This window comes from Parasteatoda tepidariorum, chromosome 1, assembly GCF_982258835.1.
Source record: "Parasteatoda tepidariorum strain Cologne lab strain chromosome 1, Ptep-v5.0, whole genome shotgun sequence".
NCBI classification, from domain to species: Eukaryota; Metazoa; Arthropoda; class Arachnida; order Araneae; family Theridiidae; genus Parasteatoda; species Parasteatoda tepidariorum.
In genome coordinates this window covers 120,174,893-120,201,043 of record NC_141755.1, presented here as the reverse complement: position 1 = coordinate 120,201,043, position 26,151 = coordinate 120,174,893, and the positions used below count along the sequence as shown (strand labels likewise).

The following is a 26,151-nucleotide window of genomic DNA, read 5'->3' as shown; positions in this document are numbered from 1 at the left end:
TTTCTTATCTTAATTTTAAACTTCAAACTTGAGAATGCGAATCGGATTACACTTTCAAGGTCATTGAGCTTCAAATCTATTTTCGAGTTAATGGGAAGATGCTAGTGCTATTTTCTTTGACGAAAATGTCACTTAATAAGGAAATTCCTTTAGCTACAAGACAGTTAATTATAAAATTGAGAGATGAAGGTAAAACTCTTCGCTATATTGGTAAAATAGTTGGGAGGCCTCATTCTAGTGTGCAAAGAGTTATTCAGAACTACCTTGATACTGGAAATCTTGCTGTAAAACCAAGATGTGGAAGACCTACGAAGCTTACTCAGAGAGAAGAAAGAAAAATTATTTTACGAATTAAGCAAAATCCTTAACTTTCTGCTGTAAGTATAACAAAAGATATTTTTTTAACAAGCAATAAGGAAATTTTCCCTGATTATCACGGACGCAAATCTAGGTCTAAGCCATACATTTCTAAGACGAATCGAATGAAAAGAATTGCTTTTGCAAAAACTTATTTGAACTCCTCGGCAGATTATTGAAACAGTGTAATTTGGTCAGATGAAAGTAAATTTAAAATATTTAAAATCAATGGAGAAAACCGGGAACACAACTGAATCTGAGAAATTTAAATCCAACTGTTAAATATGGAGCTGGTGGAGTGATGGTATAGGGGTGTATGTCTTCGAATAGAGTTGGAAATTTGCATATTATTGATAAAGTCATGGACAGGTATGTTTATTTGGATATTTTGAAGAAAAATCTAGCAGAAAGTGCTCGAAATTTAAACCTTTCTAATACCTTTATTTTCCAAAACGACAACGACCCTAAACATATTGCTGAAATTGTGAAGGAATATCTTCTCTGTCACACTCCGCCATACCCTCCAACTGCTACGGAATTTCTGTAGTTTCAGAAATCTTCTTTTTAGACGGTAGCAAAATTAATGTCTTAATATTTAAAAAAAATTAATTTTAGCGTAACTTGTCCACTATTACTTATAAAAGTGCAGGCCATAAGGCTAGATTCTTAAGTTCTGATAAAAGTTTTATGAGAGATCCATTTGCTTTAAAAATTTCTACTTTGGTTCGCTACCACTAGAAAGAATTATTTTCAAAATCCTCATAAGTTGGAGGGTATGCACTCCGCGACAATTACCAACTCCTCCACAGTCACCAGACCTTAACCTGATTGAACATTTGTGGGCAAAATTGGACAAACGAATTCGAAAACACAATATTACTTCCCGAAATGAGTTAATATGCAAACTGCAGGAAGAATGGGCGAAATTTACGTCAGATGAGGCACAGAAACTAGTCCAGTCAATGCCTAGACCTCTGCAAGCTGTTTTAAAAAATAAAGGGTACGCAACAAAATATTAAAATAACGCATTTTTTTCTTAAGTGTACGCAGACTTTATTGGAGTGTACACACACACACACACACACACACACACACACACACACACGGGGATTGATCGACTTTCGCAATGAAATTTAATTGCGATTCGCAGTGAGTAAATCGGATGATATGATTTAAGATTCGGAAAACATGTAAAGTCCTAAACCATGTGATTTGTTAATCGCGATGGCAATTCGACTTGCAAATTTCGAATTGCAAAAAAATTCGAATTGCGACATAAGAATTCAAAGAGAATAAAACCGAAGAAATAAATTTCGCCTAACGATTAAATTACACGCGAAAGGTTAAACTTCGGATATTATTAATGAAGTATATAATATAATGCGAGTAATTATTTCATAACGAGTGGAAACGAAATCTACACATGCGTTAACATTTCGTCAGTGAAATGGGGGGGGGGAAATCAAAATTGAGATCATTCGTATAGGGGATAGGGAGGAAAATTCGCTTTACAAACTTTGCTTTTCTTCAACTCATAGTGGGCGTTGAAAAATCGCGTTGTCGTAGGTAGGTACTTTATTTACGTCGCAGTAGAGCTGCACAATGGGCTATTGGCGACGGTCTGGGAAACATCCCTGAGGATGATCCGAAGACATGTCATCGCAATTTTGATACTCTGCAGAGGGGATGGCTCTCCTGCTTTGGTAGCCCGACGACCTCTGCGCTGGAAGTTAAGCACTTTTCGGTAGAACAGATTAACGGGGACCGATACCGCGCATCCTCTGTCCCTATGCAGGCTGATCAAAGTGGTCACCCACCCGCTACTCACCGCAGCCAGTAATGCTTGATTTCGGTGTTCGACTGGGAACTGTGTCTTTACGATCCTGTAGGACCATGTTGACATAAATAAGAAAAAACTGAACTTTTTCAATGATTAATTTTTAATCTTTCCTAAAGATCTAAAAATAGGAAAAAATTGAACTCTGCAGAAATTACCAGAATTTCGATACTGAAATATGATAGAAACACCAGAATCCAGTTATTTTACAATAACTTGTCAAACTTTAAAATTCAACTGATTTTGCATTTGGCGTTAATTTTAATTCCGTTATATTTTTGCTACAGTATATCCAAGGAAATAATGAAATATGGTTCTCCTTTTTTGAATAAATCTTGCAAAAAATAAGTTTTTACGCACTTTGTCACAACTTTATCATCCCTTCCTCTTAGAGAACAAATATGGAATTATGTATGAAAAACTAGCAAATAAATTTAAAAGTTTCGAAACTTTTTAAAAGCTATAATCCAAGTTATATTTTTTTGTTAGATCTTTAAATACTCCATAGTTTTCATATTAAATGCATTTGTTCAAACAAGTACAATAACTAAAATTCAAAATATTTTGTAAACATTTTTTTTCCAGTTTTTTCCGAGAAAGAAAAATTTTCAAATTAACAAAAGCTCGGAAAAGCAAACTGCTCACAAAAACACTGTAAAAATTGCTCGTCGTTTTGCATCACATAAAAAGTGATTTACCCGTGCAATATCTTAAATTAACTGGAATAATATAATAAAATAACTCAATTAGGTATAATACAATAAAATACAAGCAATAAAATAACACAATATAGTAATATAATAAATTATAAGTATACCTATTATTTTTTATACACCACCTCAATATTTGCTTTCAAAGAGGGGGGACAAAGTATCTGTATGTAATTTAATAACTTAGATTAATATGCTTAAGAAATATTCATAGCTATTTTCATTTACACACAAATAAACTCTCGGAGGTTCCAATTTCCCAAATTATCTATCAGTAATCAGAAATACAATAAGACAGAAATATATTCATTTAGCGATAAAATTAGCGCAATTTTAAGGTGTATGTACTATTTAATTCTATATAGTTAGATAATATTAACAAAAATACACATGGGTTTCTAATTACATATAAAAAATAACATTTTTAGATAAAAGTTAATACGTTTCCAACTATACATTTTCATTATGGTTTAATGGGAATTCTTAATGGTTCAGCAGTAATATACCATCAAAAAAACATTTTTTTTATTTTTTTTTATGTTAGCCCGTCATAAATCATTCCAAATTCCTACACTGTTTTGATGGTGGTTCATTATCGTTCCAACATTTGATTTCTAAGAAACTATGATGGAAATTTTTGAGAGAGTTCAACCTGAACAAACCATCAAAACAAGTTGATATTCTTATGTTGGACCATCATAAATCAGTCCGAATTTTTACATTGGGGTGATGGTTACTTATGTTAGTCACCATCAAAAATATAATGGTTCATGATGAAATTATTGATCGTTACCATCAAGAGTCCTTCAATAGAAAAACAGTCCTTCAATAGAAAAACATCTAAAATTTCAACTTTGTTACAACATTAGAAAATTTGATTTCATGGAATCAATGGTCAAGATTTTCTTTAAATTCGAACTAGTCCATATTATTTTGTCATTCCGCACTAAAACCACTAAAAATTTCTGCCCACTGCATTTCATGTTTGAGTTTACGTTCTTTTGCTTTTCCATGCGGTGAGAAGATCTTAGTTTCTTAATAGTTTGTTGGTAGTAAAAAGGACGAGATTTCCTTCCTTAAAAAACTCTTTTTCTATCAAATCGTTTGTTTTTTATTTATTTGTTTTGCTAGAGCTGATTAAGGGGTAGAAAAAAAATTATCATAGAATTAATTGCAGACACCAAAATTTTAAACTCTTAGTAGTTGAGAGGAAGAACTAATTAGTTTTACACAAATTAATACGGAATTTCTTAAAAAGCGTAATTTTTATTATTCAATCGTAAAATCGCAATCTTCACTATGAAATGGTAACAGCTACCTGACTTAGCATGCTTATTTGAAAACTAAAATTTAGAATAAACTCTTCTCTGTACAAAATTCCAAACATATATTTGGTTTCTCTGAACGAAACTCTAAATATATATTTGGTTTCTGTGTACAAAATTCGAAACATATACATTTGAATACTAATTTGAAAGTGCAAATAGTTTACAAGATTTTCACAATTCTTTTCTGAGTATCAAAGCTTCAAATCCTTTATTTTATCCCTATGTTGTAAAATGAACAAAAACCGAAAAAAATATAAGTATATTCATTAAAAAATCTTAATGTAAGTGGTATTCAGAATTGAATAATAACATTCGTTATAATTCCATTGTCTTCGGGCTAACCGATAGAAGTTTCCGTGGTTTCGTGAAACGCAAATGCGGGTTAGTTTCATCCCGATGCTTAATACAAGAGTTTCCTTGTCTTCTGGATTGGGTTTGAAATTACATGGCTACGGAGTTTATCATTGATAGTCGTAAACTGAGAATTGGGTCGGCTATTCAACATCGGTTATTAAATAAAATATTCATTCCTTAAAATTGGAGCTGTTCCGAAATCAAACTGAAACGTATTTTGTTATCACCTTTTTTTTTATTTTGAAAAACATTAAAAAAATTATGAGACGTGTTCATTACTTGAATTAATTTTGTTAAGATAGGATTTAATAAAACAACTCGTCTAAAACTATTAAAATTGTTTGCTCACTGAAATTCAGATTTGAGTTTTCTTTAGCTTTTTCATTAGGAGAGAAAATTAAGTATTAAAATATATTGTTGGAAGATACGATTTCTTTGCTATCAAATGTATTTTGTTTCTCTTTTATTTATTTTAGAATTGTCCAAAGAGTAGAAAAAATTAACATAGATTCGATACGAGCAATACAATTTCATAACACTTGAAGTTTAAAAACTTGTTTAAGCAGATTTTTACGGAAGTACGCAAAAAAAAAAAAATATTATTACTCAAAGACTAATCGACTAAGAAATCGTATTAAGGAAAAAAATTAAATTTTTTGAACCTCAACGTGTCTTCGATTCGATTGTGGAACAACTGGAGCAGTGGTTCCAAATCCAAATTATCCAATTTATTAATCCAAAGGTGTTTCGCGGAACCTTGGGGTTCCTTGGAAAAGTTATAGGGGTTTCGAAAATTAGGTTTTTTGAAACCAGTAAGAATTATAGTTTAATCCATAATTTATTTAACATTTTTTTAAAATTTCTTTAGCTGAATTTATGAAAAATGTCAATAAAAAAGAAGCAAAATTTCAATAAAAATTTCAATTGCAATAAAACTGAATAAATTACGTAAAAGATTCTCGTTATGAAAAAATTCTAGTTTTTCCATTCAAAAATAAAATAATAAAATTCACCAATAATATATTATATTTCTCTGATGACCATTCATAACGTATAAAATTCAAAACTGTAATTCAGCTTTTAAATTCGTTTCCATCATATGAATACAACAAAAATTAAATTCATAACATTACATCTTTCATTTTTCACAATAAATATTTTCAAACATGCTAAAGCAGAGTAGCAGAATTTATTATATATAGATTTTATTTATTTATTTATTTCTGCGCTAAAATTAAGTTTATTTTGTACAGACCTAAATTAAAAGTCTTATAACTATTAAAACTATACTTTAATTTGCTTAATAAATTATAGAATACTAAAATGAAATGACGTTGATTTTACTCTAATCTAATTAAAATATGAATTAAATTTATATGAACATTTTTGCACTAAATGACACTATAAAGCCATATTCTCCCTTTTAGTTTTTTAGTATTTCAGACAATAAAACCTTTTAGATTCAACCTTTGAGTTAAAATTTAAACTCTAGCGAGCACTATGCGATTAATTTCACTTTGAAAAAGACTTAAAAAAGAAAAACTTATATTTTCTACCAGTACTAATATATATATTTGTGATAATAATAATTTGTAATAATAATAATACCAGTATATATATATAATTGATATTAGTACTGAAAGGCATGTTTTGAAAAATTTCTCACCATTGAACATTGAAGAAAATTTTACGAAACAAGAGTTAAATTAATTTTCAGAATTGCATTTTAAAATAAATATAATAATTTGCACTTTAAAATGAAATGTACTTACAGTCAGAAAAATTAAATCAAGCTGTCGAAATTCAAAAGATTTCTTTTGTGAAGGTTATATCTCAAGTAAGCAAACGCAATTCAAAATTTTTAGCAAACAGAGAGAAATAAAATTGTGAATACTTAAAATACTTTAAAGGGTTACCAGATTAAGTATAACGAAGCCAAATTTCACCCAGTTGGCTATGTTTGCATACTTCAATTGGCGAAATCAGATAAAAAAGCGATTACTTTTTACAAAACTTTCAAGACTCTAAATTCGGACACATTTTATAATTTTTAAAAAAAAATCTATTCTTTGCATTGATTTTAAACAGTACAGTCGTAAAAAATCTTTTGGTGGAGAACGCTGAAAATTCGAAACTTTCATGCATATTTTATTTCTTTTTGAATGTGTTTTAAACACTACTATTTACAGCATTTGGGTTTTTGTCTAAAATTTCTCCAGATTATAACCACTTTAAAGTAAAGCTTTTTTTTCCTATTTGCTTTAAATTCTTCATAATTCATAATCATCAATAAAAAATAATCGTAAACATTAATAAATTATATTCATAACCATTATTCATAATCATTTAAATTTATATCACTAATAAAAAAATAAACAATTACAAAATACAAGCACTTATAAATCTAAGATTTTAATAAATGTTTAAAGAAAAATGTTCTGCGTATTTTAAATGATGTGCAGAGCAGAAATGACTTTTATTGAAAATAAACTATCAATCTAATTTTATAAGAAATTACGGTGTCGAGTGTCAAATATGCCTGCAGTCAGTGAACTTTTTATTCTGGACACAGATCAAAGAAATATGTTTAAAAAAATTGAAGAAAAAAATTAATATTCAACCCAAATTTAAAAACTATGAGAGGAATTACTTTTTTAAACATTAAGAATATTATGATTATGTACGTAATATGTAATGCATTGTAATTTTAATCCCATCCCAAAAGACAAGGGAATATCAGGATCAAGCAGAGGGATAAACTAGCCTTCTTTGGTGAATTTTTAATGGAACTCACCCTATCCTCAATTGCTTTACATGGTGAAAAAAACTACGAAAACCTCCCACGGTAAACCTGACGGCAAGAGGATTCCAATTCGCGAGCCATCTATTAGTGGGAATATTTTTTACCTCAGCACTGTGGTTGGTGCAAGCCGAGAGCAGAATTCGTATCAAGCAGCCACCAATGATATTCGAACCTGAGTCACGTCAATGGAAGGTGAATGCTCTATACCCTTATCCACCGCGTATTAAACTCTAAGTATATTTTTTTATATTTTATTTTATAACCGTCGTTGAACAGCAGACCCAATTTAGGGTTTACGGATACTTGTGTTCAACTCCGTAGCCTTGTAATTTTGAACCTAATCCAGAAGACAAGGGAACTTCTGGATCAAGTATTGGAAGAAATTTGTTTTCGTGTAGGACATTTTGGTGCAACTAACCCGCATTTGCGTTTCATGGCGAAGAAAGCCACAGAAACTTTCCTCGGTTAGCCTAATGTCAAGGGGACTCTAACCCATGATCCGTCTACCACTGAAATCTTTTTTAAGTCAGTAGTGTGGTCGGTGTGAGACGAATGCGGAATTTAAATCAGCCAGGATCGCTGGGATCGAACCCAGGGCACCTCATTGAGAGGCCAGCGCTCTATCCCCTAAACACTAAGTATAATTATTACGGGGTCGGGATTGCGGGATTTATTACAGATTAAAAGTTTCCGGCGAACGGTCTATTCAGTGACGCAGAGCTATTGCGGCCCGCTCCAATATTTTTTAAACTTTTGAGAAGTTAATCTTTAACGGTTGCTAGTTGTTTTACAGTTTATTTTATTAATAATTTAATATATTTTTCCTCAGAAAATAAAACTAGAAATTAAGCGTAAAAATTAATGAATTGCAATTCGCAATTTTTATAAATTAATGGAATGTTCCTACTGAATGTGATATGATTCTTTAAATGCGCCAGTCAAATTCTTAATTTTCTAAATGTGAACTTCACATGTATATCTTGCCTCTTTTATTTTGATGGAAAAGTGAAGAAAAGAATACTGTCGATTCAGCATTGGAAAATATTTTGAATTAAAATGAAAGATTTGTATTCTCAACATTTCAATTCTATACAAAATTGTTTATGTATAACAGAACATCTCTTAAGAGTATCATGGGAGTAACATTTCTTCGCAAGTTCAGTACCACCTCCTTAACTACACTAGTGTTAGAAATTAAGACAATTTTCAGACAATAATCTCTAGAATTACTGAACGGATTTGAAATTGCCACAGGACAAATCAAGCCACGGTAAGTGATAAACTGCCTTTTTTCAAGTATGAAATCATGGTGTAAGAGGGGACCATACTTCCCCATTTTCTTTGTTTATTCTGCAACAGCTATTTCATACCTTCCAACTCCAACGAGTATAACGCAAGATGTGTAAAACAATTGTTAACTGGTTATTTGTTTCGTATTGTATTAAAGTAAGTACATTACAAATTTCATTAAAATTGGTGCAAAAGTTCTAGAGATAATCGTCTGCAAATTCTCTTAATTTCTTACGATAGTGTAAATTCAAGCATAGTTCTGGCACACCTTAAGTAAGTCAAAAATTTTGAATTGCTAAAAAAAAATAATAATTTTTTTTGAAAAAATGAAAATGCAATCAAATTATTGAAGGACAACTTCCCGGTAACGTGTTCCTAAGTTATCCTCTCATAAAGTGTTTATTTTTTGATATTTTGAAAATTTCATTTCAGTATTTGAAACTATTTATCCTGATCTTAATTTTTCGATACTTCATATTTTAAATCCCTTATGAAGGTGGAAGAGAATTTGAAATGAAAAGTTTCTCCCATGGTATCGCGTCCTCTTAAGATGAAAACCGATTTAACTTTTGTTTAAGAGTAGCAACGTCCGAACAGTTTGGAGCGTGCTCCAAATCTCCATGTTGGGCCTCGTATTCAGCACACTAAACGATGAAGTGGTTTTTAAACATTTAAATTTGTACAACGTCAATTTATTAAACCCGGAAGTACCTAGTAGAAATAACTGCCTAGTTTTTAAAAAATTATTTTTAAAATCACAAAAAAGAATAATTGAAAAAAAAATGTACTAAGTGATTTCGATAGGTAGACACTTTTTTAACGTTGCACTAGAGCAGCACAACGGCTTATTTTACAACCTTCGTTGAGACCCAATTTTTTGGGTTCACGACTGCAAATATTCAACTCCGTAGTCTTAAAATTTTGAACCCATACAGAAGAAAGGGGAAATTTTAGATCAAGTATAGAGCAAAATTTTGCCTCCGTGGAGGACATTTTGGTGGAACAAACTTTGCGTTACATGGAGAGGAAGACCATGGAAACCTACCTCGATTAGCCAGACGGCAAAAAGGGACTGTAACTCATGATCTATCCACCACTGAAAATATTTCACGCCAGCACTGTGGTCGATTCATGCTACTTTAGAGATTTTACACTCGCTTTCGAATTCTCCACCTACGCTATAGCACTGAACTTCTTATATGAAAAGTTAAAACAACTATTGATTTTTTATTATTACTATTACTACTTTTACTAACTATTATAACTAAAACTCTTTTTCAGACAAGATTTATTTACTTTACTATATTCCTAAGTTATTCCGATCCAGAAGACAAGGGAACTCTTGGTTCAAGTATTGGAAGAAATTTTGCCTTCGTGGGTGTTTTTTTGTGAAAATAACCTGCATTTGCGTTACGTGGAGAGGAAGACCATGGTTAGCCTGACGACAAGGGAAGTCTAACCCATAATCCATCTACCACTGGGGATATTTTACGTCAGCACTGTGATCGCTGGGATTCGAACCATCTCATTGGAAGGCTAACACGGTTCACAATGGGTTATTAGCAACGATCTGGTGAACATGATCCGAAGATCTGCCATCACAATTCTATGGAGAGGAGATCCATTTTCGTAGCCAGCTCGCGGACACATTACGGAACAGTTTAACGAGAGCCGCGCACCCTCGGTTCCTAAGCTGGCTGATCAAAGTGGTCACGCATTCTTTTGACGGCAGTCAAGGATGCTTGACTTCGGTATTCTCTTGGGAATTTCGGAACAAAAGGATTAAAATAAATTGGCGATTAATTTATGAATTTATGTGGATTCTCTAGTTTATTCTTTTAAAAAGACAAATTTTTAGAGAAGTTTAAAAAACAAAAACAAATGCTAGATCTCTTTTTAAAGGCACGTTTTGAGCCATGTTTGTTTCCTTAAACACTTCTTTCAGGCTATGCCTATAGTTCTCATAAATTTTTCGTTGGTCAGTGAAATTTTTTCAACTGTGTTTTGAACTGAGCTGTGTTGAACAGAAGATTCGTAGAAAGGTTTTGTTGTTCTTAATATTATCCTTAATCCTGTCCTTAATAGTTAAAACCTTCCAAGGTCAGTCCGACAGTACAAAGAACCTATAACCAGTTGAGTTGAAAATCGAATTGATTGAATTAACGTGCAAAAAAATCAGTTTGAAGTTACTAGAAGTGCTTGATCGGAGGTTCGAACCACGGTGATGGTCAATATCTAAAATTCATATCTAATAAAAATAAATGTGATTTTTTATTTATTTTGCAATATTTAAACGTTTATAAAATATTAATTATTATTTGTTTCTTTTTTAGGCCCGTATAATATCGTTAAAATAGAGAAATTGTTGTTCATGTACTTTATTTAGAAATGACCTATATCTTCCCTTTATATTAACCTATAATTTTCAAACCCGACCAGATATTGTAATATAGTATTCACGAACTCAATGACCTATAGGGGGTATTGTTATTTGAGGCGAATAAGTGCTAGCAGAATAACAGGCTCATCAATTGCACTGGGAGATTTCTTCATTGTAGCATGGTAAGGTTCCTTTATTGTGGCTTATGAAATTTTTTAAAAAAAATTATGTTCGTTTTTATGCAAGCGAAAACAAAATGGAATCTCTTTTGTTTAGGGAAGTTACCTCCAAAACACATCGGAAAATATTTGTAAAAAATCTTCCTAGTCCCTAAGAAATCGTTCTACTAAATTTAATGATCTAATATGAAAAGTCTGTTTAAATTTTACATTCCATATTTTTCTGATTTATATTACTTCAGACAGTAAAATATGCAAAAGAAACACATAATGTTATATAATTTAATTTGGCAAAAAAGTTTTTGGCCAGCAATTTCTATCAATAAATTATAAACTTGAAAAACGTAAAATAAAGAATGCTTACGATAAAAAGAAAATAAATAAAAACGATTCTGAAAATTCCCCATTTTGCAACAAAAAATTTTCATATTGCTTTTTTTAATTTTTGTTTTATTTTTTGTAGTTCTTAAAGTTCTTAACCAGATGTGGAAAACCATTATGTAGAGAACTATCATCAAATTAGTAAAAAATCATTTCTAATAAAAATCATAACTCTATTACTTGCTCTATAAATCCGGAGAATTCCAAATAAAATATTCTTCTTTTGACAATTTCATTCTGAAATAATAATAGATCCCTTCATTACTTTTAGATGACATACGATGCAACAAAATTTTATAATTGTAAGATCTCAATATGAATTTCAATATGTAACTTAAAAACAGAATTCTAGTTGAAATTATTCATTCAAATATAAAAATACTTACCAAGAAAACGATAAAAATTTATTAATAATCAACACTAATGATAATATTTCAAGCAATTCGGACGATTCTTTATTGTTATTTTCCGAATTATATACTTACAGAAATATATACTATTCTATAAAGAAGAAGAATATTCTATAACTGTTCTGCACGTTCATAAATCACATTTATTCATTTTAATGAAGTTTAAGCAATGCTGACTTCAATTTAATTTGTAATGAATTGAAAAAAAATGTATGCTACCGTAATACACATATCTGTAACAGTATGCGATCACGAAATCAGAATTATCGGTTGCAATTTTGTTAATAATAGAAAGAAAAAAATTATTGAGAAAATGTACTTCAAATGTTGGGCGCCTTCTGTTTCGATTTATAATGTTCTGGGTCGTTTTTTAAATTCTTCTGCTTTTCCCTTGGATAAATTTTGGTTCTTACTTGCTATTTATTTTTAACGATTGTAACTTAAATAAAATATAGTAACCTTAATAAAATATTGTTTTTCTTAAAACTATTATTTTTTTCTTTTTTAAGCTAAGATCATGTGCTAGTGACTTTCGATTGGAGCGAGTAGGGACGGGTTCGAACCTCGGCTGTGGTTAATTTTTAATTTTTTTTTCTTTTGTTTATTTTACATTATATTATTTATTTAACGTGTTTTTCGATGTATTAAAGGATACCTATGTATAAAAAATATTTTTTTTTTTGCTCGGGAAAATTTAAATAATGCTTGAAAACTAGAAAAAACCCGGAAAATTAGTTTGCTTAAATTATATTATTTTTTTAAACTCGTTTTACGATATTTTCACGACAGTTAAGCACTCGGGCCGAAAGTAGGCCTCTATGAACCATACCACCCTACTAAAGTAAATTTTTATAGATATATTAGGGAGGTCGCAGTGACCCCTTACGTCTTTTGTTTAGCTAACCGGGAGAGGGTAATTAAAGCTATGTAGTAGCACGAACCCCGTATAAGCGTGGTCCAACTGCTAAGACCATGTGCTAGTGACTTACGATTGGAGCGAGGGGGGACGGGTTCAAACCTCGGATGTGGTAAATTTTAAAAAATTTTTTCCTTTGTTTATTTTACATTTTATTATTTATTTAACGTGTTTTCGATGTATTAAAGGATCCTATATGTATAAAAAATATTTTGTTTGTTCGGGAAAATTCAAATAATGCTTAAAAACTGGAAAAAAACTCGGAAAATTAGTTTGTTTAAAATATATATATATATTTAAAACTCGTTTTACGATATTTTCACGGCAGTTTAGCATAGGAAAGGTGTTCTATGTAAAAAACCAATTGTCTTTCTTTGCAGGAGAACGCATAATGGAATAAAAAATAAAATAAAATAATAAAGCTGGAAAAAGGCTCAAATTTGAAGACCGCCTAACTTCCTTGAATATTAAGCTATAATTTTCAAACTCGGACCGAAAGTAGGCCTCTATGAACCGAACCACCCTACTAAAGTAAATTTTTATAGATAGATTAGGGAGGTCGCAGTGACCCCTTACGTCTTTTGTTTAGCTAACCGGGAGAGGGTATTTAAAGCTATGTAGTAGCACGAACCCCGTATAAGCGTGGTCCAACTTCTAAGACCATGTGCTAGTGACTTACGATTGGAGCGAGGGGGGACGGGTTCAAACTGTGGACTGGATGGTAGGCCACCAGACAAGCAAGTTCGCTGCTGGAGGGAGGGGTCCTGGGTTCGAATCCCAGGGAAGGACACTTTAAAAAAAAAAAAATTTAAATTATGTCAGACTATGAATTTCGATGAACAAGGATCGAGTAAGAGTCAGAGATCACGAGTTCTAAAAACCTCTGAAGGAGGGAGTTCGAACATTTAAAAATAGTTTAAAGACAGAATTTGCATAGTATTAATTTTGAGTGTGTAAGTACCCTCATTATGCAACTGTTATTTTGTATATATATAACAAATCAAGATTGGATTTGGAGTTTTTTTGTTTCGTTTGATTTTCATGACTGTATGTTATTGAATTCGTTACCTCATGTTATGGAGAGGATTGTTTTCCTTTATGATGTTTAAGTTAAGTTATGATTTTACTTGCTTAAGTAAATTTCTGATTAGTTAAAAGATGACTTTTTCATTATGCTTGCTAAGCATTTTCCACAACGCACTGAACTCTGCCAGCAAATTATATTATTTTTTTAATGTATTTTTCGATATTCTGGAGGGTTTTGCATGTAAGAGATAATTTTTTTTAATTTGGAAAATGGGAAAAACTGGAAAGATCCAGGAAAATCAGTTTATTTGCTCTTTTTCGACTCCTTTTGTAACATTTTGGATATTCTAGCATGCATGGAGTGTTTTCTGTGCGTGAAATTTAGCAAAGAAAAAAAGAATAAAAAAATAAAATGGCGCGAGTAAGGTTCAAATTTCGAGATTTAATTTTCAAATTTTTATAGTCCAATTAGGGGGTCTCAGTGGCCCTAAAGGTGTACTGCGAAGATGGGAGGAGAGAGCTTTTGAAGCGAAACTGTGATAGGCTGCGCGTATCACCGTGGACTGGATGGTAGGCCACCAGACAAGCAAGTTCGTTGCTGGAGGGAGGGGTCCTGGGTTCGAATCCCAGGGACGGACACTTTTTCAAAAAATTTTCTTTTTTTGTTGTTTATTTTAAATTATAATATTTTTGTTCATGTGTTTTTCGATTTTCTGGAGGGTCTTGCATGTAGGAAATAATATTTTTACATTGAGAATAATATAACATTGATAACATTGAGATAACATTGAGAATTTTTTTGGGGGGAAATAGGAAAAAACTGGAAAAATCCAGGAAAATCAGTTTATTTGCTCTTTTTCGACTTCAGAGGGGGTGCGATTATTCTTGTTTTCCAGTGGCGCCACCTATGGCCAAGAATTTGTCATCTGCTATACTCGTTAATAAGACGGACTCATTCATACATTCATCCACAGATCGTAATTTTGACCTGAACTTAAGAACGATAAATCTCCAATTCAGCACCACCAGTATTGATTTTTATGGGAACATCAAGGACTTTGTGACCCATCAGATTTAGCGTGCATCAGTCACCATTTACTACACAGAAGTCTACGGCCTGCTGAGTTCGAACTCCCTTTTCATAAACGTAAGTCCAGCGCCCTACATACCAAGCTATCCCGGTCTTATTTTATATGTATCTACTATTACTATGGAAAGCTCCCCGATTGGAGCTCGGAGGTAATTTTAAAGTTGGCAGTTAGGTCTGGCGGGAGTGTCTTCTGATTTTTGATTTTTAAATTTAGAGTGGGTTGGCTTAGAACGGCTAAAACCGGTGAAAATTATCGAAATTCTCCTAACACTGTTTTGAGTCGTGATGGCTCAGTGGTTAACGCAATAAGCTGTCATTGAGAAGAGCTGGAGTTCAATTTCCAGAGGCGGTATGAAGCCTACTCAGCTTCAGATCGATGGGGTATCAGTTGGGTTGTGAAGTAAAGGTGGTCTGTGCACAGTGCTAACCACATTGCTACAATCATGCCATTGGTCACGAAATGGTGCAGCCTTATCCTACGGGCTGTTGCGGGAACTCTTTACTTTACCACTGTTTTATTTTTAATACAACGGTGCCACCAGCGATCTTAGGAATTTCAATGAACGATGTATTTAAAAGACAATAAAAAACAATGCGTAAAATTTAAAAAGTTAACACTGAAAAATTATTCATATTTGAACTATCGGAGTTAAAAGCAGTGCAAATGATAAAATTATTACATTTCCCTCACAAGGGTATGACAAAAAATCCAATTCGGGTGTGGTTAAAATTTCAAAAGTAATTAAATAGTAAAATATTTTTCTGAAATTATTTGAAAAGGCTTTTAACAAAGCAAGAATCATCTTGCGATGTAAAACGCTAGGTGAAAATTTCAATGTAAAAATTTGTTTATGTCACAAGACAAAAACGTTTAAATTAATGTTAAATTTACTGAATAACTAAAACTACTTTTTAATTCTTTAAAAATATGTTCTTATTCGATGCGAAAAATAAAATTCACAGTAAGTGGCTCAAAATTGTTGGACCGTATTTTCAAAGTCTGGTTATTCCTTATAATTTGAATCCGTCGTAAAAAGGACGTGTTTCTCTAGAACGCCGGTTCCCAAAATGTGTTCCGCGGATGGCCAAGAGTTGAGACAATTCAATTAAATTGTGCCGTAATGGATCAGATTATAAATCCTTTCAATGATGTGAACCGGGTTCGAATCCCATCAGTGGCTGGTCGATACGAATTCCGCATGCGGCTTTCTGGCATAAATTATCCTCAGTGGTAAACGGATCATGGGTTAGAGTCCCCTTGCAGTCAGGCTAACTGAGGGAGATTTTCCTCTTCTTGTAAAGCAAATTCGGGTTTGTTCCATCAAAAAGTTCTCCATGAAGGCAAATTTTTCCCAATGCTTGATCCAGGAGTTCTCTTGTCTTCTGGATTGGGTTCAAATTTACAAGGCTAAGGAGTTAAACATTAGAAATCGTTAACCCTAACAAATGGATCGGTCATGAAAGAAAATTCAATTAAATTAGTAACAATTTTTGAAACATACAATTACATTTATATCTAATCATTATTTATTTAATATTTCGATTATTTCTGCTAAATTATTCAAGCAAAATATCACTGGAAAAGTTAACAGTTTTTAAAAAGTAACTCAACTTTTGGAATTCTTTTAGTTTTGTTTCTCACCTTTATTTTTTCCATTTCACGTTTGCAACTTCGCGTTTTATAATTAAAATAGCCTTTGTTTCGTATCATTTGGGTCTGGCAAGCCTTGAAAATGAGTGCTCTTTTTGAGCGCGTGAAACATGTTGATTCTTATTTTCAATCAGTACAGCGAATTAAGTTTTTGATTAAGTAATATCCTACCACTTCAGTCTCGTTTTTTTTTAAATAAATCCACTCATATTTTCCAATAAACTTTTAATACTAAAAAAAAAACAAATTTAACTGTTAAAAAAAGTGTTTCTATAATAGCCACTTTCAATGTTTGTATTATTTGGTTTTTCTTCTTCTGGAATTCTGCTTATTTTATTCATTTTCATTGCTCATTTTATTCACTTATTCTAAATACAAATTCAGAACACATCCAGGATAATTCAACCATCTGACACAACACCTAATTTCAAAACTATTGTTGTTGAAAAGGTAACAAGAATTAATTCTTCACTTCAAAATTATTGGTAGTCTTTCTTTGTTTATTAAATTGGTGTTCAGTCACATGTGTCATTTAGAGTTCCGTAGCCTGAAAAAATTGGGAAACGCTGCGCTAGGAAAAATATGTTTTCTTATGATTTTATATCCTTTATGGCACCTGCAGCGTTTAATAAATTATTTATAATTCGCTCGAAATATTAAGATAGCACCATGGGCTAATCTTTAGATCAAAAAAGTAGTTGGTTATTCTATTTTTTTCTTTTTTAAATTTTGGAGTTTTTATTGGGTTCTATATACTCTTAAAAAAACCGCAGTTTCCGTGATGAAAAGCCGAGTAAAATGTCTTTTCTTATAATATTAACTCTTATCAATTTTTTTAAGTTACGAAATTAGACGAGAAAACGCGTTGTCTCTGAATAAACATAACACTTTTTTCGAAGCATTCGGATTCCTGACACTCAAATCTAGGGAGTAGCTGCAATCAAGGAAATATGATCTGAATATATTAGTCAGTTTAGTGACTGGAATCTCTCAGAGCGAAATGTATCAAATAATTCTTCTGAAATCAAATTTTAAAAATGCGAATTTTTCTAAAATTTGATATTTCAGAAAATTTTTTAACCATTTCGCTCAAATTTTTTAGTAATAAAAATTATTAACATTTGATAAAAACTACTTTTTGATAAAAGTTTTTCCTGAACGTGAAAGTTTACACTATGTTCGAAAAGTCGACACAGAGCATTTGGTTGATTGGTTCTAATGCCACTTGCCACGCGGGCAAGCCTGCTTGGTGAAACCGAGCAAATTTAAGGCAGAGTGTACGTTTCTTGTTTTTCAGTGGCGCCATCTATGGCCAATAATTCGACTTCTGCCACACCATACGTCGCACCCGTTTATAGGGCGGACCCATTCATACATCTATTCATTCATCCACAGATCGTAATTTTGACCTGAATTAGAGAACGATCGATCTCCAATCCAGTACCCCCAGAGGTAGTGATTTATTATAGGAACATAGAGGACTTTTGCGACTCGACAGATTTAACGTGCATCAGTCACTTTACACGGGAAGGCTTCGGCCGGCGGGGTTCGAACGGGGCTCTCGGATATGAGTCCAGCTCCCTACCGACCAGGCTATCCCGGCCCGATCATTTCTATTTTTCCATTATGACAAAAATCCCTCCTAGCTGTCTTGTGGATCCTAGTCCATGATGTTTTCCAAATAACACCTGCATTTTTTGGCCCCCTCTAGATGTTGATCGTCTCCATCTATAGTCCTTATTGCTCTCTCTATTTTCTTTATATATATATATATATATATATATAATTTTTTTAAAGGAAATACATATGTTTCTTTAATTGAATGCGTTGATAATTAAAATTTGAAAACTATTATTTGTCTTAACAATGAATTCTTTGTGGTTTCAGTTAAAACATGAATTTTCGTCAGAGGTTCGCTTTTCAGAAACTATTCAACATATTTCATTGTTCTGGAGGGATCTGGCAGACAGATCTTCGTTTTACCCAAATTATGACGAGAAAGTTCAAAAATTTTAATTTTTTCAAATTCATAATTTTTTATCTGAACGACTGGTTTCGTATAAATTTTCTATTTCAATATTCGCTGGTTTTTTATCATTATTTTAATTAATTTCCTTGTTAATGCTCATTACCCCATTGAAAGTAGAAATCGTCCTGTTGGGCAATCGCCCCGAGTCTGTTACCACTGCCTTAATGCATGCCCAGTTATGCGCTGACCAAGCACGTAGGTATAGTTTTTTCATGGAGGGGTGTTTTGTGATTGAGGAATTTATTAACTAGATGTAACTTAATTAAACCAGTTACATACATACAAGTGAACTCATTTTGGTTTTGATAAAATAATCTAATACAGAAATTTTCACTGTAAGCTTCCTTTAAAACTAAAAATCACAACCAATGATCTAAATGAGATCAAAATAAAGACATAAACGTCGCTTCCATTTGATTGGGAGATAAGCGACATTCAAATAAAAAGAACATTAAAACAAAATCACCGTTATTGTCAAAAATTCACGTATAAAATATCTATAAAAATTCATCTGTTCACCGCAAATTATAATGCGTTTAAGCAGCCAAAATAATATATAAAAAATGAATTCTTTATGAAGTAGAATATATGGGTAATTTTCAGAAAATACGACACATAGGAATTTTTTTTAAATTTTTTTAACCTTTTGGATTGGAATACTATATTTTTTAAAAAAAAAAAAATACTAGTTTATAAAGGTAACTCTAATTAATACCTTATAGAGAGCAATGTACAATAGTTAACAAGCATTTAGCAGTTTGCAATTATTCCTTGGCATTCAAGTACCAGAAAAATTACAATTTGTAATTTTATAGCTTTTACTTCCATGTTCCATTTCTTTTTAGTTAGTCTTTGTGCTATTAATCACAAGACTTTATTAAACAGCTCAGATAGAATAATATAGTTTATATTAATTATTTAGAGAACGCAGGAAAATGACAATGTGTAAAATCATTCCAAAAAGCTAATAATAATGGTGTTAAATAAACTTTAAAAAAATTGTCATTTTATTCTATGATATCAGATTTCAATAGCAGTTACATTAAATTGTCGCAATAACTCGTAGATATATGATATATTCGCAGAAGTCGGTAAATGAATAATCTTCGCACAAATTTTTCTTTTTGTTTATTTCAATAATATCCTGTTAAACTACGTTATTAAATAGAAGGTGTAAAACTTTAATAATATAACAAAAAATTGTTAATAAATACAAAAGATTAGATACAAAGCCTCAAAATATTTCGTAAATAAATTGAATGAAAAAACCCGTGTTTCGCAAGGTCGCGGACAATCAAATTTGGATTTTGATGGAGTGGCCGCGGGCATTTCAACATTTAAAGAATTACTTATCAAACTAAATTAAATTTTAAATGTCAGAGAAACAATTAATTATTTTAAGTTTGTTGACTTTAAAAACAAGTTTTCGTTACTTAATCAGTATAATGCATTATGTGTTTAAATGTTTTATACGCGCACACACACATAATATATATATTATAGTTAAGCAGGGTTGAAATATATATATATTTCAACTCCTGTCTAAGCTTCACCATAGAATGGAATATAATTAATATTCTTACCATTCTGATCTTAAATTTTTGTATCATGTATGACAATAATGACTTGATGATATTTTTTAAAGCAATTTCTACTTAAATTTTATTTTTAAAGAGATATAGATGTTACTCCTTACATTTTTAATAATCTTAAAACATTTTGCTAAACAAAGATTTTTTTTTTCATTAGTTTGTGTTGACGATAAATCATAATTAAGGCGTTGTACTTCAAGTCAAAGCATAAAATAACTTCAAACTCTTAGAATTAAAGTATTATTTTTAAGGTAGTTTACTCTTTTATTTAACTTGATTTCTTTTTTTATTCAGTGTCAGACTTAGTTTAGTGCAGCGTAATTATTGTTAATTTTATTTGCTTACACTGTTTGCACAAGATTGTGGTTAACAAATAAAAATTTTGAGATCACTTATGAAAAATTGAATGCACTTGCAATGATAAATTTTTCATATCTGTTTTGTGATTCGTTTTTAAGTGATCTGAATTTCAATAGAATTTTCCTAAGTTAAACATAAAATTATTCATTTAAAATTAAAGAAAACCAGCATTCATTATAAAAAATTACTAAGCAATTAATGTATAATCACTAAAAATAAACATTAAATGCATAATTTTTATTTAGTTCAGAACATGTTGTTACAATCTTAATTATACGGAAAATTTATAATTATGAAAAATATATTATTACGAAAAATGTATTATTGGTTAATAATTTTTTTCATTACAGGTTAGAAACTCTTCGATACTATTCTGATATTTTGTAATTTAAACTCATATTATTTAATAAGTGGGTGTAAAGGTTTCATGTTAATCTGTAGTGTTAGAGTAAAATATTCATTATTTACTAAATTTCAGTTGGCGTATATTTTTTTTAAAGATTTCTTCACAAGGTCTATTCATATAATAGCTAAAGAAAAAGGGGTCTCGACTCTGCCATAAATATATTTGAAATTAAGTAGACAAAAAAAAAAATCTATTTGAGCTGATTTAAATCATTCTTAGAAAGTACTGAATTGTTTTTTTAATTAACAATTTCAGTAATTTTTATGATAATTTAAAGGTTTGTTGACATTTGTTTTAATTTTATGAAGCTGTTATATATATCGCTACTTTTGATTATGCAATGAAGCTTTATCGTTTAAAATTTTTCAATATTATAAGTAACTTCCCTTGCAATAAGATCCCAAGAAGGGAAAGTTAGTAATAGAAAGTTTTTTTAATTTTCTAAAAAATAGTTAAACTTTACGTTACACTCAAACATTTATACTAAGATAGTTTAAATGATTAATTACTCTAAGCTATTCATTTATGAAATTTTTGTGTTTTATTATAAAATTAAATGTAACATAGATATTTCAATTCTGACTGAATTATAATAAATTTGTTTTAATTTTCAGTTTAAAATTTCAGAAGTTTTTAAGTTCGATTTCATAATCATAAAATAAGAACAAAAATTGTGAATTAAAAATAAAAATATGCATGAATAATCAAATTTACAAAATAAATCTATTTGTTGTACAGTTACATATATGCGGAAATATAAAAACATTATGAATGTTACATATATGCGGAAAGATTGATTTAATACAAATATTTGCTTACCTCCAATATTTTTGATTCAAGTTCTTTATATAGCCAATGAAAGATCACATTCTTATTTACAGAAACGGAATTACACAATACAAATTAAAAATTAACGAACGAAATTAACAAATAAAAATTAATCAGAAAGAAAATATAAAACGAAATTTTAAATAAAATGCTACATTAAACAAAAGGAAAAATCTAAAACTTAGAGCTTTTAGGATGAGTGTCTAAGACAAAGTTCCCAGACAGAATGACCGAAAAAATTGCCAAGGAAGTTTTTATGTCCTGAAAAGGTTAACATATACATGCAGTCCTAGAAATCCAAGAGAATTCTTTGTTTGAGGCATGCATTTTATGATCGTAAATAGTGTTTGTGTACATCAGATATTTTAAAAGGTAGATGAGATAAGATAGAACCCATTGGAAGAACATTTTCCCTTAATGAGCTGGGCTGGCTACTTTTCTGAGGGGAGAAGTTTTGTGGGTGGTAAATCAAGAGGAAAGGGATGCCATCTAATTTAATCACTGAAGATAAGCGTTTGTTGCTCTCTTGATGAATGGGTAGCAAAGAGGCAGCAGTGATTATTTTATTTCTGTTACTGACTAATAAAAGCCTCGAAATAGAATGTCATGGGAATTCTCCATTTTTTTCCCAGTAAATAAAATATTTAAAAATTTTGTAAAATTAAGGAAAAATTATTTATAGTATTAAAAAAAAAGAAACATTTCTCTGTACAATGGGGGGTGTTTGAACACCCTGAACACCCCTCTTACCTACGTCCCTGGGGCTGACAATCATTATTAGAAAGAAAATAAAAGCTATTATTCAGTTTATACTTGTCTGCTATAGCCTCCACTTCCTGGCGTGCCAACCGAGTAGGGGGGGGGGGCGGAGGGAACCGTCGAACTCTGAAATTTAAGCGAGGGGGCGAAGAATATGTTTTGCCCCTCCTGAAATGTAAACATTCGCCGCTAAAATAAAGTCACGTAAAATTGGTAATTTTAGAAAATAAAAACTTTTTTTTTTTAAATTTTGAAGTTATTTAAAGAAGAAAAAACTTAATTTCTTAACTTAATTTTCTTTTGAAACTTAATTAAAGGGCCAATAATGAGTTTTGCTCCTTCTAAAATTAGAAACAGAGTAAAAAAGATTTTTTTTTTCAAGTTTGAAGCGATTTTTTTAAGTAGAAAACTTTTTTTTACCCTGAAATTAAAGTAAGAAAGCAAATAACGTGCTTTGACTCTTTTAAAATTATCTTAGACATTCATTAAAATAATGCCAAGTTAAACTGATAATTTTTTTAAAAAAATTCAACCTTGAAGTTATTTTCGAAATTGAAAACTTTATTTTACTCTGAATTTTAATTGAGAGGGCGAACAATTTGATTCCCTCCTTCTGGACTTTCGACACTTGTGAAAATAAAGTAAAATAAATTGGTTACTAAAAAAAAAAAAAAAAAAAAGAAAAAAAAAAAGAAAAAAAAAAAAAAAAAAGAACTATTTATTTCAATTTGGAAGCTACTTTTTGAAAATAAAACTTTCTTTTGAAATTTAGTTTAAGGGCGAAGGATGTGTTTCGCTCTTTCTGAAATTTAGACATACATTATTGTCAAGTTTAATTAAGAAACTTAATAGAGAAAAAAAATTTTCCACTTAGAAGTGATAAAACTTTACTATCCTCTGAAATTAAAGTAAGCTGGCGAATAATATGATTCGTCCTTTCTAAAATTTAGGCATTCGTGAAAATAAAGTTAAATTGGTAATTTTAGAAAGAAAAAAAAAATTTTTTTTTCAACTTTATTTTCGCAAGACAAATACTGACGTGAAATATCCTCAGTGGTAGACAGATCATGGGTTGGAGTTCCCTTGTCGTCAGACTGGCTAACTATGGGAGGTTCTCGTGGTCTTCCTCTCCATGTAACGCAAATGCGGGTTAGTTCCATCAAAAAGTCCTCCACGAAGGTAAAATTTCTCCCAATGCTTGATCCAGCAGTTCCCTTGTCTTCTGGATTGGTTCAAAATTACAAGGCTATGGAGTTGAACATTAGTAGTCGTAAAGCCAAAAATTGGGTCGGTTGTTCAATGACGGTTATTAAATTAAATTAAATCGATTTTACAAATAGAATAGGCCAGAATAGACTGGTTGGTAGGGCACTGGGCCCATGTCCAGAAGTTCGTGGGTTCGACCCCCGCCGGCCAAAGACTCCCCGTCCAGTAAATGGTGACTGGTGCACGTTAAATCTGTCGGGTCACAAAGTCTTCTGTGTTCTTATAACAAATCATACCTCCGGGGGTACTGATCCAGGAGTTTCCTAGTCTTCTGGATTGGTTCAAAATTACAAGGATACAGAGTTGGACATTAGTAGTCGTAAACCCGAGAAAATTCGGTCGGCTGTTCAAGGACGGTTATAAAATATAAAATAGTTATTAAAACTTTTAGGAATATAATGCATTCACTAAAAATTAGTGGTAGCTCTCTCAATGCTGTAAAAACGCTTTATAATGTAATTAAAACATTTAAATTTAAATGAAATAAAATAATTATGTGAAATATAACGTATAAGTAATTAAAAAACTGTTCTGAATTAAAATATATGTTATTAACTATGAAAGTATCTATCAGAAATTAAAATCTAAACTGAAAATTAATAATTAACTTCATAAATACGATATTAAATGATTTTAGCTGTAAATTGAAATAAATTTTGCTCAGGTCTAGGCCTATTTTTTACTCAAGTGTATCATAAATATTATTTTTGAAGTGTTCAACAAATTACTTTTTTTTAATAATTTTCTTAATAAAAGGGTGAAAAATATGTCCGATTGAAAAAGAACTATCAAATTAAAACTACAGTAGATATAGTCGTAGAGAAAGTTCGATAAGTTCCTCCTCTGATGTTATGCTTACGAGGTGAACGTGCTTAATACAGGGTGTCTATAAAAGAACTCCGGGGTTTTAAAAATTCATATCTCACTAACTATAAAAGACAGCAAAATTTAGTCGATTTCTCTGAAAAGAGTAGCTCAAAAAGTTTTACTCATACCAATTGGGAATGCTTGTATCAACTGTTGGCGACGCTGCAGGGCGTTGACCTTGAAATGACGTCGCGAAATTTGAAATGATGGCTACTCCGCAACAAAAGGCTCAATGTGCTATTTGGCTCATAGAAACGAAGTCTTTAGTTACCGTACAAAGTGCAGAGAAAATTCGTGATGTTCAACATCTCAGGGAACGAATAGTCAATTGTGTGGCAACCGTCCCCCCAGACATGCTCGCCAGGACATGGGAAGAGGTAGAATACCGTTTAGACGTCTGTCGTGCCACTAACGGGGCGGGGCTCATATAGAACTTTACTAAGTGTAAAAAAAAACTTGAAAATGTAAGCTTTTCAGTCATGTATAAAACATGTATGTATGTTTTTTATTTCATTAAAATATTTTGCCTCAAAACCCCGGAGTTCTTTTATAGACACCCTGTATTCTAAGAAGTTTTATTGTTGTGATTTGTGTTTAAATGTACTCTTAATAATTTTACCATTCAAAAGAGTTTTATGTGATTTATAACAGGTCGTGTGAGCCTTAAACAAATTTAAGAATATCACAACATAAATAAAGGGTTTTCCATGTTTTGAATGTTATTTTGCTATATTAGTGTACAATAACCTCAACGACATCGAAAATGACCTGAAAACCCTGAAGATTAAAATTTGGAAGGGAGGTTGTCAGGGATATGAGTCGCTGGCTTTTGTCAGCTGCTGCGGCAGACAAGGCGTGCAAGGGGCTGTCACACCGACAAAGAAAAAGAAGTGTACAATATCACTGTAATGTTATTTTCAATTTCGTAATTGTAGCATAGCTTGCTAGTGGAGTTATCCAAATTCATTTCTTGTTTGCTTCGTTGAAATATAAATTGAAAGAACGCTTTATAATGTAATATTGGATGGCGCAACTCTCCACACGCTATTGGCGAAAGCATACATTGCCATAGGTAAAGAGTGCTGCGCTATGCCACCTATGTCCTGCAGTGGACTGTTTGTAAAGACACGGTTCCCAGTAGAACACCGAAGTCAAGCAAAACTGGCTGCAGTCAGTAAGCGGGTGGATCACCACTTTGATTAGTCTGAGTAGGGACTGAGGGTGAGCGGTATCGGTCCTCGTAAGACTGTTCTGTGGTAAAGTATTCGACTTCGTGCGCAGGCCGTCTGTCTACTAAAGCAGGTTAGCCATCCTCTCTGCAGAGGAATAGAA

General features: G+C 31.5%; 1 protein-coding gene and 1 pseudogene across 1 annotated transcript in view; one reads left to right on the top strand and one right to left on the bottom strand.

Annotated features, from left to right (window-relative positions):
* Positions 1–6,449, bottom strand: part of LOC147816810 (uncharacterized) — a 39,974-nt gene extending 33,525 nt beyond the window's left edge. Inside the window, exon 1 of the mRNA XM_087158445.1 lies at positions 6,359–6,449. The gene's annotated coding sequence lies outside the window, so the exon portion shown is untranslated. The remainder of the gene's footprint in view (positions 1–6,358) is intronic.
* On the top strand, positions 1–25,728 carry LOC147816809 (uncharacterized; annotated as a pseudogene).
* Positions 25,729–26,151: the final 423 nt, after the last annotated feature.